This window comes from Pleurodeles waltl, chromosome 7, assembly GCF_031143425.1.
Source record: "Pleurodeles waltl isolate 20211129_DDA chromosome 7, aPleWal1.hap1.20221129, whole genome shotgun sequence".
Taxonomy (NCBI): Eukaryota; Metazoa; Chordata; class Amphibia; order Caudata; family Salamandridae; genus Pleurodeles; species Pleurodeles waltl.
In genome coordinates, this window is record NC_090446.1 from 238,675,926 (window position 1) to 238,691,305 (window position 15,380).

Sequence of the window (15,380 nt, forward strand, 5' to 3'; positions counted from 1 at the left end):
TCAAAGTATAAATATGGTGTTAGGTTTGCACTGAATTGGCGTCCAAATTTTTGATGTAAATTCGACGCAGACAGAGTATAAATATGCCCCTTGGTTCTTTGCTGATGGACCTATGCCCTCTGGGGGCAAAACTAATGACCCACCTTCCAACACACATGGTGCTGCACATTACCACCAGTAATACTTTCACGCAAAAAAATCAGCTCAAACTCCACCACGTGGTGTACCAGGGGGCACAGCTATTCAAGTTGGTTTTGCTGTCTCCTGAGTAGATTTTCTACTCAAGCAGCATCCTTCTTACCACAAATGAACGCAACTGCCCAAATTAAAATAAATCTCACGGGATATCCTCCTAGCAACCGGAAATCATGTTAGGGGACCTCAGATCTCCCTCGTGCTCACCAACTTACAGTTCTGAACCCACACATGAGAAACAATTCCACCATGTGGCGATTGGCAGAGGTTGGACAGACTCCACATTACAAGAACAACATGGAGTCACCAAAATTTTGCCAATTCCCTGGGTGGAACCAAATATTCCGCCCACCTCTAATTACAGTCTGTCATTTCTAATCAACACTCTGGATGACTATAGTTATCAACAAAGTTCGTGCAATTAAGAGTGTTTGAAATTGATTGCTGAAATACAAACATAGCAGAAGCTAACAGTTTTTACTTGTCTACGATTGAAATCCGGTAAAACCTATGCTGTCAACAGAATAATAGAATGACCACATAAAATAGCCAAACAGAAAAGTCCCAATGCAAGACCTACTCTTATTGTTTGAAAAGATGGACAATTTTCAAAAAGCATTTGGTTGAGCAGTTCTGCTTGACCACACCGACACAAAATCAGAACTAGGCACCTGTTCGAATCATTCTGATTGTACGTTGGCTACCAATCACAATAGTTGCTGGCATAGATTGCCCATGGATCGTATGCAAATTGGCATTCTTGCTGAGTTCTGTTGCCCATTTTAGGAAATCACCTTGTTAAAGTGTAGTATTTTATGCCTGCCAAGCATGCAGGTGCTTACCTGGGATCCGTTTACGTGTATAGTGAGTATAGTGAGCAGAAAAATACAGTTGTGATTACCCCTACTTATAAGCCCGGGAAATGCAACAATATTGCAGTCACAACTTCCTGTAATTTCACAAATGATAGGTAAACGCTGTAGAGCAGAAAAAATGTCCCTGTGAAGTTAGCCAACATGTTTTTTACTACAGTGCTCACATGGAGACGACATGAAAATGATGGACTTTTTGTCCGGACCCACGAAACCGTTTTGTGTTCCCAAATCCTGCAATTTACCAAGTCACAGGGGGTTAGATTGCAAAATACCTTGATAAAATGTACTGAATCTATTTTGCAAATCAGAAATATATTTCTGACTCATAAAACGGGTTTAGCAACCGTTACCAAACCGCAATTTTGAAGGGGTTAAAAAAGGACATTCCTTCCTAATAGTGACTCAGTGTGTTATGTATCAATGGTTTACAATAGTAATTGCATTTTCAAACCATTGACCAGTTACCAACACCTCAAAGGAGGTGGTAACTGATTCTCAAGGGGAAGGGGTTCCAGCGTGATCATCTCCCCTTTGAGGATCGTGTCAAGCAACCTTCAGAGGAGTAGATGCTGGTCAAGGGGACATTGCCTGCTCCACTTCAGCTTTTTACAAATGAGAAACGTTTTTTGCGCAGCACCTTTTTCTTTAAGGAGCACATGCTGCATTAAAATAGGCTGCCGTTTAGGAATACAAACTCAGGCATATAGCTCTGCTGTTATTGCAGGTCAATAATATTGTGTATGTAGCCAACTACAAGGTTTGCATAAAGCGATCCACATTGGGCAGGGCATTCTGAGACAGATAAAGGGACCAAAGGAAATTTTGGACATCGGTAAATAACTTATAAAAATTAAATATCAAGATATGGGAGGCAGTCTCGTTTTTGCGGGCATGCGCAACAGTACACTGTTTAACTCTGTGTTTCAAACCTTCGTGATTATGCCATTTTATCAATCACAGGTATGTCTCCCAAATGGATTGTGTACCTACTGAAAGGGCAAAGTAGGATATTAACATCAGCAATGGACTGCACCTCATCGCTCTGTTCGTTCAACCTCGGGTATTTTACAAATTAGCTTCTCGATACCTGTAAAATGTCTATATCACACAGGATACAGAGAAACTGTTCTCTCGGGAAGCCCAGCAATTATTGCCAATTAGTCATGCAACTTCTGCACCTGAGGTATACAACTGTTTGTTGTATACCTCAGGTGCAGAAGTTGCATGACTAAAGCTGGTAACAATTCTACTGCCTCCCAACAAAACGGACCCCTGGGCCACTCTTATTTATCAGTTGCACAGGTGAAAGGTGTGCCTGATTACAATAATTCTGTGAACTCGGGGGTGCCCTGAGGGCAGCGCAATTAGTGAAATATGCAGAGGCTTATTTAATCAGTCATTCCATGTTTCACTGTGCAGGCGGCACCTGCCTGAACTTTTTTTGAGGTGGCAGAGATCCGCTGCAGTTGGGTGCAGTCACTCACTGAGGAGATTCCGATAATAGGATGCAAACAATGAATCTGTTGAATAAACTGAATTATGGTTAATTCTCAGATACTTCTTCAAATTACTTTTGTGAATTTCAATATGCTGGCATTATTCATAATTTTGGGAGTTTTATGCCACTCTAATCATGCAAAATTCCCAAAATTACAACATTAACTCCATTTAACAAAATAATGTACCAGTTATGGTAGAAAATAGCCGTAAATTGTGTAATTCACTTTAAACATTATCGCGAATGCACTAGAACAACAGAAAGTGAGTGACTGTTCGCGGTCCTCTTCTTAAAATGCCCCCTCCTGCCAAAAATTGTCATAAGTATGCATTTCATGCTAAAATATAGCACAAACAAATTGCTTTTCTTTTCATGCAATTATGTGCAATTTCACACAATTTGTCCCTAATTTCTCGTTATTATGCAACAGCAAATTACAAGACGTTTTCACACTCCTGGCTTTGACATTAGAGTGCTGTATATGACTAATCCCTAAGTACATACTTTGTAGACCATGAAGAAAATATTATGTAACAAGACATGGCACTACACTGTAAGATATAATTTATGATGAAATACACCAAATAGTAGCTCACATTTTTTTTCCAATTTGAGAATCAATTGCACCATCGGGCAACAGCACTTCAATGGTGCTTTATTGGTGCGGTTGTTGCCAACTTATATGTTTATCTATTTAAAGAGCAGGAGGTCGTGGTTAAAGAAATTAATTTAAACAATTGATTGTCAGATGTACCGATTAAGATGAATCACTGATGGAATTCATCCAGTGGCTTAGCAGTCAAAACTCTCATTCAAAGACCATATGCGTTTGGCATTGAGACCTCTTTATTTGTGCTCCCAAAGGTTAACATTGAGTCATACTATTGCATTTCTATAAATGATAGATTCCGTTTGGGGGTAACTAGAAAAATGGTACATGAGCTCATTTTAGTTGTAATATAAAATCCAACTTAATGGATTTGATTTTGCTATTGTAGAATTATAATTTTAGAAAGTTGTATTATCTTGTTTTCAACCAAAAGGCTTCCCTTCCAATGTGCAGCTCTCACCTCATCCCTGAAAATGTTCCTGTAATGAGATGTGTATTGTTCCAAGACAGTGGACAAAGGGCTATGGAGGTTGGGAAGGGGACGCCTCCTTTAAGAGGATAGCCTCAGCGGCTGAGTCCAGCCCCTTCCTTAGATTCAAATGATGCCTACCTTGCCACTGTCAGATGAAGCTCATACCTAGGCCTGCCCCATGATACTCTCTCTACCAAGTCTGGTACCATTGCAGTGGGGTTACAGGAACTGTTGAGAACTAGTTTAGGGGTGGACAAAAACTTGCCTCCCACCCACGGGCTAGTATTTTACATAAAAAGAGGACCCCTCAGACCTCTCCTCACAATACTTCGGGACCTGTTGAAGAATTAGAGGAAGGACTGTCCTGCTGTCAGAAGAACTTGAAGGAAGACTGCTTGCCTTGAAACTCAGACCCCAGAAGTGTTTTGAAGGGACAGCTGGCTGGCCTACTGTTTGAGCTACAGAGACAGAAACAAGCTTCTAGATGCTTCTCTCCCTGCAATGGCCAGGCTGACCAGTTCCACCTGGACCCGCCCTGGAGCCTGCTGCTGGCCTCTATAGGAGTGAGCCCTAACCCCCAGGTGGTGCTCCTCAGGTTGTGGGTGCCTGGTTGGTGTCACAATGTACTCCTCCTGTCACCAGATGGATCACCCTTGAAACTGCAATCATTATTGTTGAATCTCTGGTTGGCTTCAGCTTGCTGGTTCCATGCTGAAGGAGAATTTTCTGCTAGAATTTTTTTTAAGTCCAAACATAGAAGACTTAATCGAGACCAACACCAAGCAGCATCTCATCCAAGACCTTCCTTCACACAGGATCTGGAATTCACCGGCACAGATTTATCCTGCCTTCTTTGACATCCGCACTAGGACCCCACTCTTCTACAAACCCGGTTGTTTAACAACACTTTGGATCCAACTTGCATGATGTCCTGACAACAACATGACAATGACCACTTTTACTCCATGCAAAAGTTTCTAAGTAGAAAGTAAACATTCTACTGGGTCAAACCTAGTCCCTGTATCCAACCTGTACTCCATAGCAGTCAGTCTTAATGTTTGAATTTGGCCTGCAGTAGCATGATCATATAACTGCAGCTGCTTCTTTTTGGTGCTATTTTTAATTCACATTTTAAAAATTCATATCACTGAGTCTACATATTGGACTTTTGTTGTTGTTGTGTCATTTTACTTATTAAAATGTACTCAGTTTTTCTAAATTGGTTTGGGATTTTCCTTGTGTGGTTTTGCATAAAAACCTTACTTATTGTTTCTAATTTAAGTCTGACTGCTTTTGTGAAAAGCTACCAAATCATCAAGCACAGGATTATTTAGTAACTTTAGTGGTTCACCCTATCAAGGACTGTGAATACTATGCCCTCATTTATGAGGCCCCATCTGCACACTGCACCTCAGAAGAGTGATTTTATTTTACTATCCAGTGGCACAGTGTGCCATCCCCTATTCACAAGGCCACTCAGAGCCACCTTGCATGGCTTTTCATGGCCTTGTAAATATGGGCCAATTCCAGGCATAAAAATGCATGAAAGGGTGAGTTCCATGGGTGCTGCTGTGGGTGTTCCCGTACAACACCCATGGAACACTAAGGAATCTCACGCAGTCCTAGATTTGCAAGTCTGAGAATGCGTCAGCTTCCTTTGCCACCTCAGAGGTGGCATAGAAGTGACACAACAGGAGAAATATATTTATTTATCCTTTTTTTTCTCTTTCTATGTGTGCTGCATTCTGCAGCAGACTTGGGAAGAGGAAAATACCTATCTTGATTGTTTTTGTGCAGGGACGTGTCCCTTTCTGCACAACAACAATCATCCCCACAATGCAGGCATTCTTGCACCATGGTTCAAGGGTGCCTGCGTTGGCACTAGGCAGCAATTTGTGAGCCAGCACAGGGGGAGAGGACAGAAATCTGCCATACCTTGTGCATGGTGGCTCAGAAAGACACTTACTGCACTGTCCTGCACCACAAGGCTTGTAAACAAGTTCCGATCTGAGGGGAGTTCTCAACCCCTCTCAACTAATACTCTCATTTCTTTCAATCAAATAGCGCTTATTAGAAATGGGGTTTCTGGATCGCTAGGGTGTGCACCTAAGCCAGGCAGAACCCACCCACTCTAGTCAGGGCAATGGAGTTACATGTCTAAGATAACCCCTGCTCACCCCCTTGGTAGCTTGGCACGAGCAGTCAGGCCTAACCCAGAGGTAATGTGTAAAGCGTTTGCACAACACACACAACACACGTGATGCAAGATGTACACCACAAAGTAAACACAACACTGAGCTATGTAAAAATAAACTGTATTGCACAAAACATAATTAGATCAAACATTACACTTCAGTTATACCCTGCTACCTTAGCAGTTGTCAGAATGTTACACAGGTTACTAATACTCTGCAAGAATAAGCAGTTGTCACATTAGAACACGTAAGTAATCAAGGTTCTGCAACATAAGCAGTAGTCAGAAATCAAAATAAAGCAGTATATGTACTGGTCCTGAAAATATCATAAAAGCCCACAAAAGGAACATTTAGATATGCCCAAGCAGAAGTACCTGTTTCCTGTGAAAGGGGGCACTCCAAGTGCCTAGAGGTGGAAGGTAGGCCCCCCCGGCACTCTTATGCACTGATCGGGGACCACATTCAGCTCTTGGGGAGAGGGGCAGTCGGTGCCCTCTCTTTTTGACCTGGAGAGCCCCTCCTGGGGCCCATGATCTCTGGGGGGCCCTCCAGGCCCCCACTGGCCCTACAAACAATGCCAGGTGAGTTACTGGGGTGATTGCGCCCTTAAGGCAGTGGAAGGGGGAGAGGAACTCCCTTTCCTCCCCTGTGCCCTGCGTCGTGCAAGTAGATGAACCGCCTCAAGGGAAGAAGGACCTTCTGAGGCTGGAATTTCCTCCTGTCCAGAGGGAAAAGAGAAGGTGTGCACCGTGATCTCTTCAGAGCCTGGCACTTCATTCCGCTCTGGGAACAGCCGCACCTGATGTGGTATGCATGCTGCTCCTAAGCTCTTCCTGGGCCGTGCGGTGAAAGTGCACCCAAAAGCGCTGCCAGTCTGTGCCCCAGGGGCACCTCTAGATGGCCTCCCATGCCCAGGGGTACTGTTGGGAGCACAGGTGCTCCAAGCTTCACAGTGTCCTGCCCCAGGGGCACCAGAAGACGTGCATTTTGGACACACCTAAGTAATCCGGGTTAGGGCGGTGATTCTCCCTCGCAGGGCCCCTAGCAGCACTCCTCCAGGCACACTTTGTGAGAAGAAACGGCAGGGCAATTCTCCAGGCTCGTTTGGAGGACTTGGCAAGGCGCTTCTCTAGACGCCCAAAGGATTTAAATACGAAAAGTGCTCCTCGTGCCCTCTGTAATCAGGGCACAGTACTCAATTGCACTGAAGAGCAGAGGTGTGCAGAGAAGCAGGGGCCACAGCACCCAGTCCCTGGGAGACACAAAGTAGAGCACAGCGCAGTGGGGCCCAGCAACAGGTCCGCACAAAGTTAATGCAAGCAGTGGCAGTTCCTCCAGTGGGTCACAGGTCAGCACAAAAGCAGCAGTCCATGGTGGTCCCTGGTGAGGCGTCCCAGCAGCCTTCTGTCTAGTTCCAAGAATGTTCCCAATTGTGGGGAAAATTCCCCTGTACTTATACTAAGTTTGCAGTGTCTCTTACAATGAGGAGGAGAGGGGGTTCCAACCAGTTACAACTGGTTCTGGGAGTGCCCCTTCTCTCCTCCAGCACAGGTTCCTAACATCAGTAGGGGGGTAAACAACCCCATTGCGCAAGGCCAGGGCACAGCCTTTACAAATGCAGGTGTGCCCAGCCTCTCCCTTCTCTCATCCCAGGAAGACTATACAATATGTAAATTCACCTCTGTGGCACCTCCACCCACACTGTGTACAGGCTGTCTGAAAAGTATGCACAAAGCCCCAACTGTCAGTCTGCCCAGACTTGGATTGGAGTCAAGCTGCAAAAACACCAGAGTCATAAGCACAGAGAAAAGCTCACTTTCTAGAAGTGGCATTTCTGTAATAGTAATAAAAAAAACACCTACACCAGTAAGCAGCATTTCCTATCAGCATTACAACCATACCAAACATGCCTACGCTACCCCTCATAAATCAGACAATACCCCTTACACATAAGGCAGGGCATTTCTAATGCAATCGTATGAGAAGGCAGCACTCACAGCAGTGAGACACCAATTTAGGCTGTTTGTCACTATCAGGGCAGGCCACGCAACCTGGCACATGTCCTGCTTCTAGGTACATGGCACCCTGCCCATAGTGCTGGCTAGGGCGTATCTTAGAGGTGACTTACATGTAGTAAAAGGGGAGTTCTGGTCCTGACAAGTAAATTTAGATGCCAGGTCCCTATGGCAGAAAACTATGCACACAGGCCCTGCACTAGCAGGCCTAAGATAGGTTTGAAAGGCTACTTCAGTGGGTGGCACAAGCAGCGCTGCAGGCCAACTAGTAGCATTTAATTTACAGGCCCTGGGTATAGGGGTACCACTTTACAAGGGACTTAAAGGTAAATTACATTTGCCAATTAGGTATAATCCAATCATACCAATTTTGCAAGGGAGAGCACATGCACTTTAGCACTGATTAGCTGTGAAAAAGCGCTCGGAGTCATAACGTCAGCCAACAAAGGTCAGAAAAATAAGGAGGCAAAAAGTCTGGGGAATGACCCTGTAAAAGGGCCAGGTCCAACAGCGCTGATTCACTAACATCAAAGATGAACATTAAGAGAAGGCAAACCTCCTATAAAGCTATCCTCAAAGAGAAACATATGAAATAACATTGTGAATCTATCTTGCACTACAATAAATGCCTAAAGAAAAGCATAACAGCATAAAATCATAAAAGTACACTGGTGAACTTTACATGTGAGGGAGTCTATCATCTCATAACCAGTATCTCTACTTGGGAGAAGTAAGAATCTCTGAGTCAGTATACTAGTGCTGTCAGTCAATCTGTAAAAACAGAATATGGGCATTTGAGGACCATGCCCCCTGGCTGGTACCATCTGATATTTGAAGCCTTTCTAAGAATGCTCATATTCATAAAGATCCAGATATGTACACCCTGGTAACAAAAGGCATTAACCAACCTCAAGAGTGACATTGTAATTTGTCAAAACAACATAACCCAATGCAATTTGCTATCTATCTATCTATCTATCTATCTATCTATCTATCTATCTATCTATCTATCTATCTATCTATCTATCTATCTCTCTATCTATCTAAGTGTGTAGCCTCGTATATACATACATCTGACTATACTTATCACCATGAAAACCAGGGATTAGGGCAATATCTGTGGGCCATTTCACATATAGAATTGTTTTACTTGATAGAGGACATTGACCACCACAGGCAGGTTGGGTACAGGACCTGGTTAGTTGAGGCCCTGCAACCAATGCTGTTCTGCATAGCTTTCTACATTGTTTGGTGGGGGTTGATTTTAGTGCTGGACAGCAAACTCTGTGGACAACCCTCGCTGCACTCTGCTGAAGGGAAGCCCCTTTGGCCAATCTCTGCAGACTTGAGGCCAGTCCATGCTGACCACGTTCAAAAGCCATCCACAATGGGATTGGTTGCCCACAGCAAAAGGTTTCAATATACCTCACCAGAGGCCAGACCTTGAGTCTTCCCCTAGTGAACATTGCAGAAGGCCATGTGCAGCAGGATTTGGCCACTCCCCACAGGTTGTGTGACTGTGGGCTGGAGACATTCGTGGTTCAATGAGCTTTCTAAGGTTTTTATTAGACTACTTCAAATACTTTCTCCAAAGGAAAGAACCATGCCAGACATGAGTCCTAACAGGCCAAACATAAGTAGAGTCAGCAGGAAAGTGAATGCTTTCCTGGATATATTGACACATATTACAATACATTTACTTCTGCTCACACAGAAGGACAGTCTAACTATCTAATTCACTCTTACTCATCTACTCTCATTCCCTCCTTCACTTTGAATCATTAAGCCACTCTCATTCACTCAGTCTCTCACCCCCTCACTTATTTTGCTCACTCCCTCATTTTCGTCCAATCGCCCTTTCTTCACTTACTCCATTACTCACAGCCACTCAGTTTCTTACTCACCTACTCTCTCATCTATTCCCTCTACCTTACCCTCTCCGTCACAGCCTCCTTCTCTCCTACGTAATCACTCTTCTTCTAATTTGCACACTAACCCATTCTTTCCTTCTAACTCAAACCCTAATTTTCATTAACTCACCCATTCAATTCTGACCCCCTTGGTTTTGCTCACACTCACTCACTCAGTAGCTGTTGTGCCCCTTCTCATTTGGTCTTTCACTTATTTTCCTACTTGCCTACTCTCTCATGCACTCCCTCTAGCTCACGCCCTCCTTACACCCTGCTTCACTCTTGCTCATTAACTCTCGCTGATTTTCATACAATCAGACACACTCCTTCTTACTTCCTCTCTCATTTTCACTTATTGACTCTCTTACTTTTTCTTCCTCTCTTTTCCTCACTTTTACTCACTTTGTTTTACTCTGTGTTTCATATACCTTCTCCCTCATCCATTCTTCCCTCATACTCTGCTTCACCCCTTCCTTCACTTCCACTTCCACTCTTTGTAACGTTTGCACTTGTTTGCTTGCTCCCGGTGGCTCACTCCTTCATTTTCATTTAATCATCTTTTTATTCATTGATTACTTTCTTTTTACTCACTCTGTTTAACTCTCTCGTCACTCACTACCACTCAGTCTCTCACTTGCTTCCTTGCACACACTAATTCATGCTCTCACCAGTCTATTAGCTCACTCCCCTTGTCGTTTAGATTTTCTATCACTTTCTCTCACTCACTCACATGCAAAATACACAGCATTTAAAAAAATCTTTTTTAATATTTACAATTACAGTCTTTTACAATATTTATAGACAGCCCTAGTTTGTAAGTACTAATGGTTATCTTGCAGAAACGTTAACAATTTCCATACAGTGGACTTAGGAGATGACCTAGAATCATCAGTCTGAAAATTTTCAAGTTGTTCATTTTCTTTTTCTTTTCCTTCTTCTGGATTTCTCCTCTCCTGTTGTCATTGTTCAGAGGCAAATGGTAAAGTAGAAACCATTTTGCCTCCCAAAACAGGACACTACAGCAAAACAAACCGTACTACTCCTCTGGCAGGAATTGTAACCAACTGTTCCAGAAAGCCTGGGACTATGAATGTCAAACAATACACTCTGAGGGATGTATAAACCTTTACATTGATCCATAATGATTCTTGGTCCCTCCACAAACCCTGGAAAAGAGGTATAGATGGGGCCAGCATGCCTGGTTTCTCAATTTAGTTCCCATTATACTGAATCACATGACTTTTTAAAAGAGGGAAAATTAAAATGTAACACTACATTTGTGACTTTTTAATTGCACTTAGATAACCCCTTTTTCAAATAAGAAATTAGCATCCTAATTAACCTTTGGAAATTGCAACAGAAATAATATTACATGACCAAACACAGAAAAGAAATGGTCACAGTCCATCAGTCAGAAAGTATTGGCACTTTACAAATCAATGACCTTAAATTATTACACACTCTGTCAAAAGGGAAAGTGGGTGAGAAGTAATAACAGATTCCATAATGAATCTGGCAGCCTGGAATATACCATTGGACTTGGGGTGTTCCAAATTCGACCTTCCTCCTTACAGTATTCAACAGTGCCATAGAAGTGTTTGAGAAAGAGGTTATGGAGAATCTTGTGAAACTGAGAAATGCAAAGAAAAATGCTTTGAAAGACCTCAATAAGGATCATAGAATAGTTATTCGCCTATCAGACAAAGGAGGAAACATGGTGTAAGTTGTAGCGAGAAATATTTAAACGAAGGGTACAGGCAGTTAGCAGATACCACATGTTATGAGTAGGTTGATAAAAATACAATTACTCTCACCAATGCAACATATTGGGACACACAGTATTCAAATGGAAAGTTCAATGGTTAATAGAAATGGAAGTGTACCAATTTCTCAAATGCGTTCATCCCAAAATACCTATATTGGACTTGATTCCATAAAACCACAAAGACTATTAGTCAGGCTCATTGTATCTTCAATTGGGTGCCACATTGGAAATACTTCTTGATATATAGATTACTATCTGAGATGTTTTGTTCTTGCCTTCCCTTCCTACATTCAAGATTTTAGACACCTCTTGAGATAAATTAATGATATGCACTGGGATGATGAGTATAGACTAAAGACCCTGGATGATTGCTATTTATACAGTTGCATCAAGCACAATCTAGCAATTTAGGCATGTATACATTTCATGAGAGCAAGATAACTTTCCCTGTTATTACACACAGAAATGATAGTAGACATGATTGATTTCTGTGCAACCCATAAGGCAAACCCAGGGCACTGTGATGGGTACCTCCCTCAGATGGGCTGGTAGGAGGATCAGATAACCATTGCAAACCTTTCTATTATCTGGAAACTGTCAGAAAATTTCTGCAAAAGATTTTGAAAAGAATTTGAATGACACTGAGGTGAATTTGAAACTTACGTGTGCATTTAATTGAGATTGAATATTTAGATTTAAAGGTATTTGTAAATAAAAACAAAAGTGTAGTTAACTGTTTCATATGAAAATTGTGGGTAATACACTTACACACTCATTCAGTGCTCATCCAAAAAAAGGACTTAATCTATAACATCCCATATGGAGAACTATTGCAGGCAACAAGAAACTATAGCTTGGTTTGCCTTTTCAGACGGAGAAAAAAGTTATGATCACTAAATTCAAAGAAAGGATACTGTTCCAAAATAATTACAAATGCAATTCAAAAGGTAAATGTTGGACTTGGTCCTTTCTACAGGGTCATCCCCAAAATTTGATTTTGCTAGTATTAGGACCCTGTGCATTTTACCACTGTGTTCTGTGCGAGCCAATGACCTGAATTCTAGTCATTGTAATGGGGAAATTATAATTCTCAAATCCTGGTGAGGAAGAACGTGACTGAACAGAAGAGTACATTGCCCTCTCACAAGTCCTCAAGGAGAAGAGAAAAAGAAAAAGAGAAAATGCCAGCTTCTACTACGTGGACTGCAGAATCAGACTGCTGGACCCTAGACTGCATGTCTTGTTGGGCGTCAGGACAAAATACTTTGTTCTTGGTTTTTAGCATTCTGGGCTGCAAAATAATTGCTTCATTAATACATTGAACTTGCATGATCTATTGTGAAATTATACAGTGTTGACAAATTGTCTATTTGGCTGAACAAGTCTCTCCCTCTTTCACAATACTTTCAGGGTCTCTGAGGCAATGCCCAAACTCAAAAACAATCAACTTTACTAAAATGCTTCTTTGTGTTCTACCGTAATCTCTTGCCAATAATAGTTTTGATAAACATGTTCAATTTCCAATCTCCTAATTCACAGGGGAGTGTTTGTTACAGCAAGTACGTCTTTTCTTAATATCTGTTTTAGCTTTATCTTGAATTCCCACCCAAATGACAATTCATGCTAGTTCTTATTGTCATAAATTACTTAAAAGAAAGAGCACTGTTTTGTTTCATTGAAGTGATTAATCGTTCTTTACTTTGAAATGAAGTTACTTGCTTGAAAAATTCAAAAGAACCAAACTGGGTTTTTCACCTTTGTTATTTTCTCTCTTTTACGGGGCATATGGGATCATCAGCAGAATACGGAAGAGGAGAACTGGGGCTCTGCAGGAACCCGACCAGAGGGTGAGAATCACTGGAAATCAAATAGGGGTTGTCCGGAAGACCAGAAATGCTGGAACTCGACTGGAAGGTGGTGGAAGAATGAGAAACACTGGAACTCAACTTGAAGCAGGCTGGAGAACAAGAAACATGGCTTGCACTGGAACTTGAATGGAGGCAGGCTGGAGGACAGGGAACATGACCAGATTGGAAACAGGTGAGCAGAGCAATAGGTATGAAGCCAAGCAAGGCCTTAGATTCACAAGCCTCCTTAAATATTCAAATGTGCACATGTTGTCACGGTTTCAGGCAGGTCTGATCAGGACTTTGGTTGGGACACCCCTTGAGGTCACCGAATATCCTAAAGAGGTAGTACACTGGGGCAGAGGAGCAGCTAAAGGCATACACGGAAAGGACAGCTATGGATAGGCACAGGAACCAGGAAAGTAAAAGCAGAGCAACCCTTGTGTGAACAAACAGGAAACGGATTACCAGTGGACAAACACGCTGGGGTTGTACACAGAGTAAGGCGCAGAACCTCCCACAGTGACAGGGAATCTCAATGCCTCTGTGCAGTTTGCTCTTACAGATAGTCACCCTGCCAGCCCCATAGAAAGGAGGCAGCAGAAGTGATTCTGTCTCTGGACCCTAGAGCACAAACAAGGATAGAACTTACATACACAGGACACGCTCTTGTGGGTCCAGCTGGAAACACAGTGGCGATTCCTGAGAAAACAGCAACAGCACACTGTCACTGTTAGGCACGAAATACAACGTATAACACTGGACAAGGATGGGGGCTGGAATTGCCTCCTGGAAACCAGGAGCCAACCCCAGTACACAGGAGGACACGTATACACTGGAGAAGACTGATAGAACACTTACCAGACACAAAGAACCAAGAAGAAACAGAAACAGAAGGGAACAAACAAAGAGGCAGAGGCAAGAACTAGGAACAGGCTCAGGCTGAAGCAAAGGCGGCTCTAGGACTTGAAAACAGGGCACAAACTTCTGGCTGGGACAGACAGAGACAGGACTGGGAAACTGAGAACAGGCTGTGGCTGGAACAGGCAAGGACAGGACTGGAATACAGGGAGTAGGAAATGAGCAGTAAACAGGACTGGGAAACAGAGAGAAGGTTCAGGCTGAAACAAGGCAGGAGCAGGGCAGAGAAACAGGGAGCAGGCTTTAGAAGAAACAAACAGGTACAAGGCTAAGAAGTAGGGAGCAGACTCTGGCTGGAACAATCAGGAGCAGGGCAGAGAAACAGGAAACAGGATCAGGCTGGAACAGAACAGGAACAAAACTGGAACACCATCCGACAAGGGGTCTGTAACACAAAGGAATTGAAGTCCGATGCATGACGGGGAGCTTGTGGAAATGGCTGCTTATAAGCAGTTCCAAGCTGGGCTGCACAGGAGAGGTTTCAGGTGTGTGTGGTTTCGGACACTTGCAAGTCCTGGAGGAGAGGATCCAGTGAAAAGGAGCAACTGGACTTCTCCCATTGAAAACAATGGGAAACAGAATCCGGGTTTTCCTGACTACCAAGCTGTGCATTATGGGATTTGCAGTCCCAAGAAGCAAATGTAGTCCTACACAAGTGTACCATGGAGAAAAGAGAAACAAACAGGAGTCAGCAAGGGACTCTAGATAGGTGTTCAAGGTGATTCCCAGGCTTCTGACAGTCCCCTTACAGCGCCCCCTGGAAATGGGACTACCGAGTCGTAACACATGTGCCTTTTGACAGTTGATTTCTTGTTAAGGAAATGATCAGTTATCTTCCCAATTGTGGCACATGTTTAATACAGCTCACATTGTGAAGAGCACATGGTTCTGGAGTTACTGTTGGCACAAGTTTAGGAGGTGGGGCACAATGTGCATAATCAACAAGCATTGGTTCTAATAAATGAGACATTTAAGAAGCATTGGTTATTGCAAACTTGATATTCAAGGATGTAATGAATATACTCAAATAAGTCTGAAAGTTGCAAGCAACAGGACTTTACTGTAATCTAGCTGTTG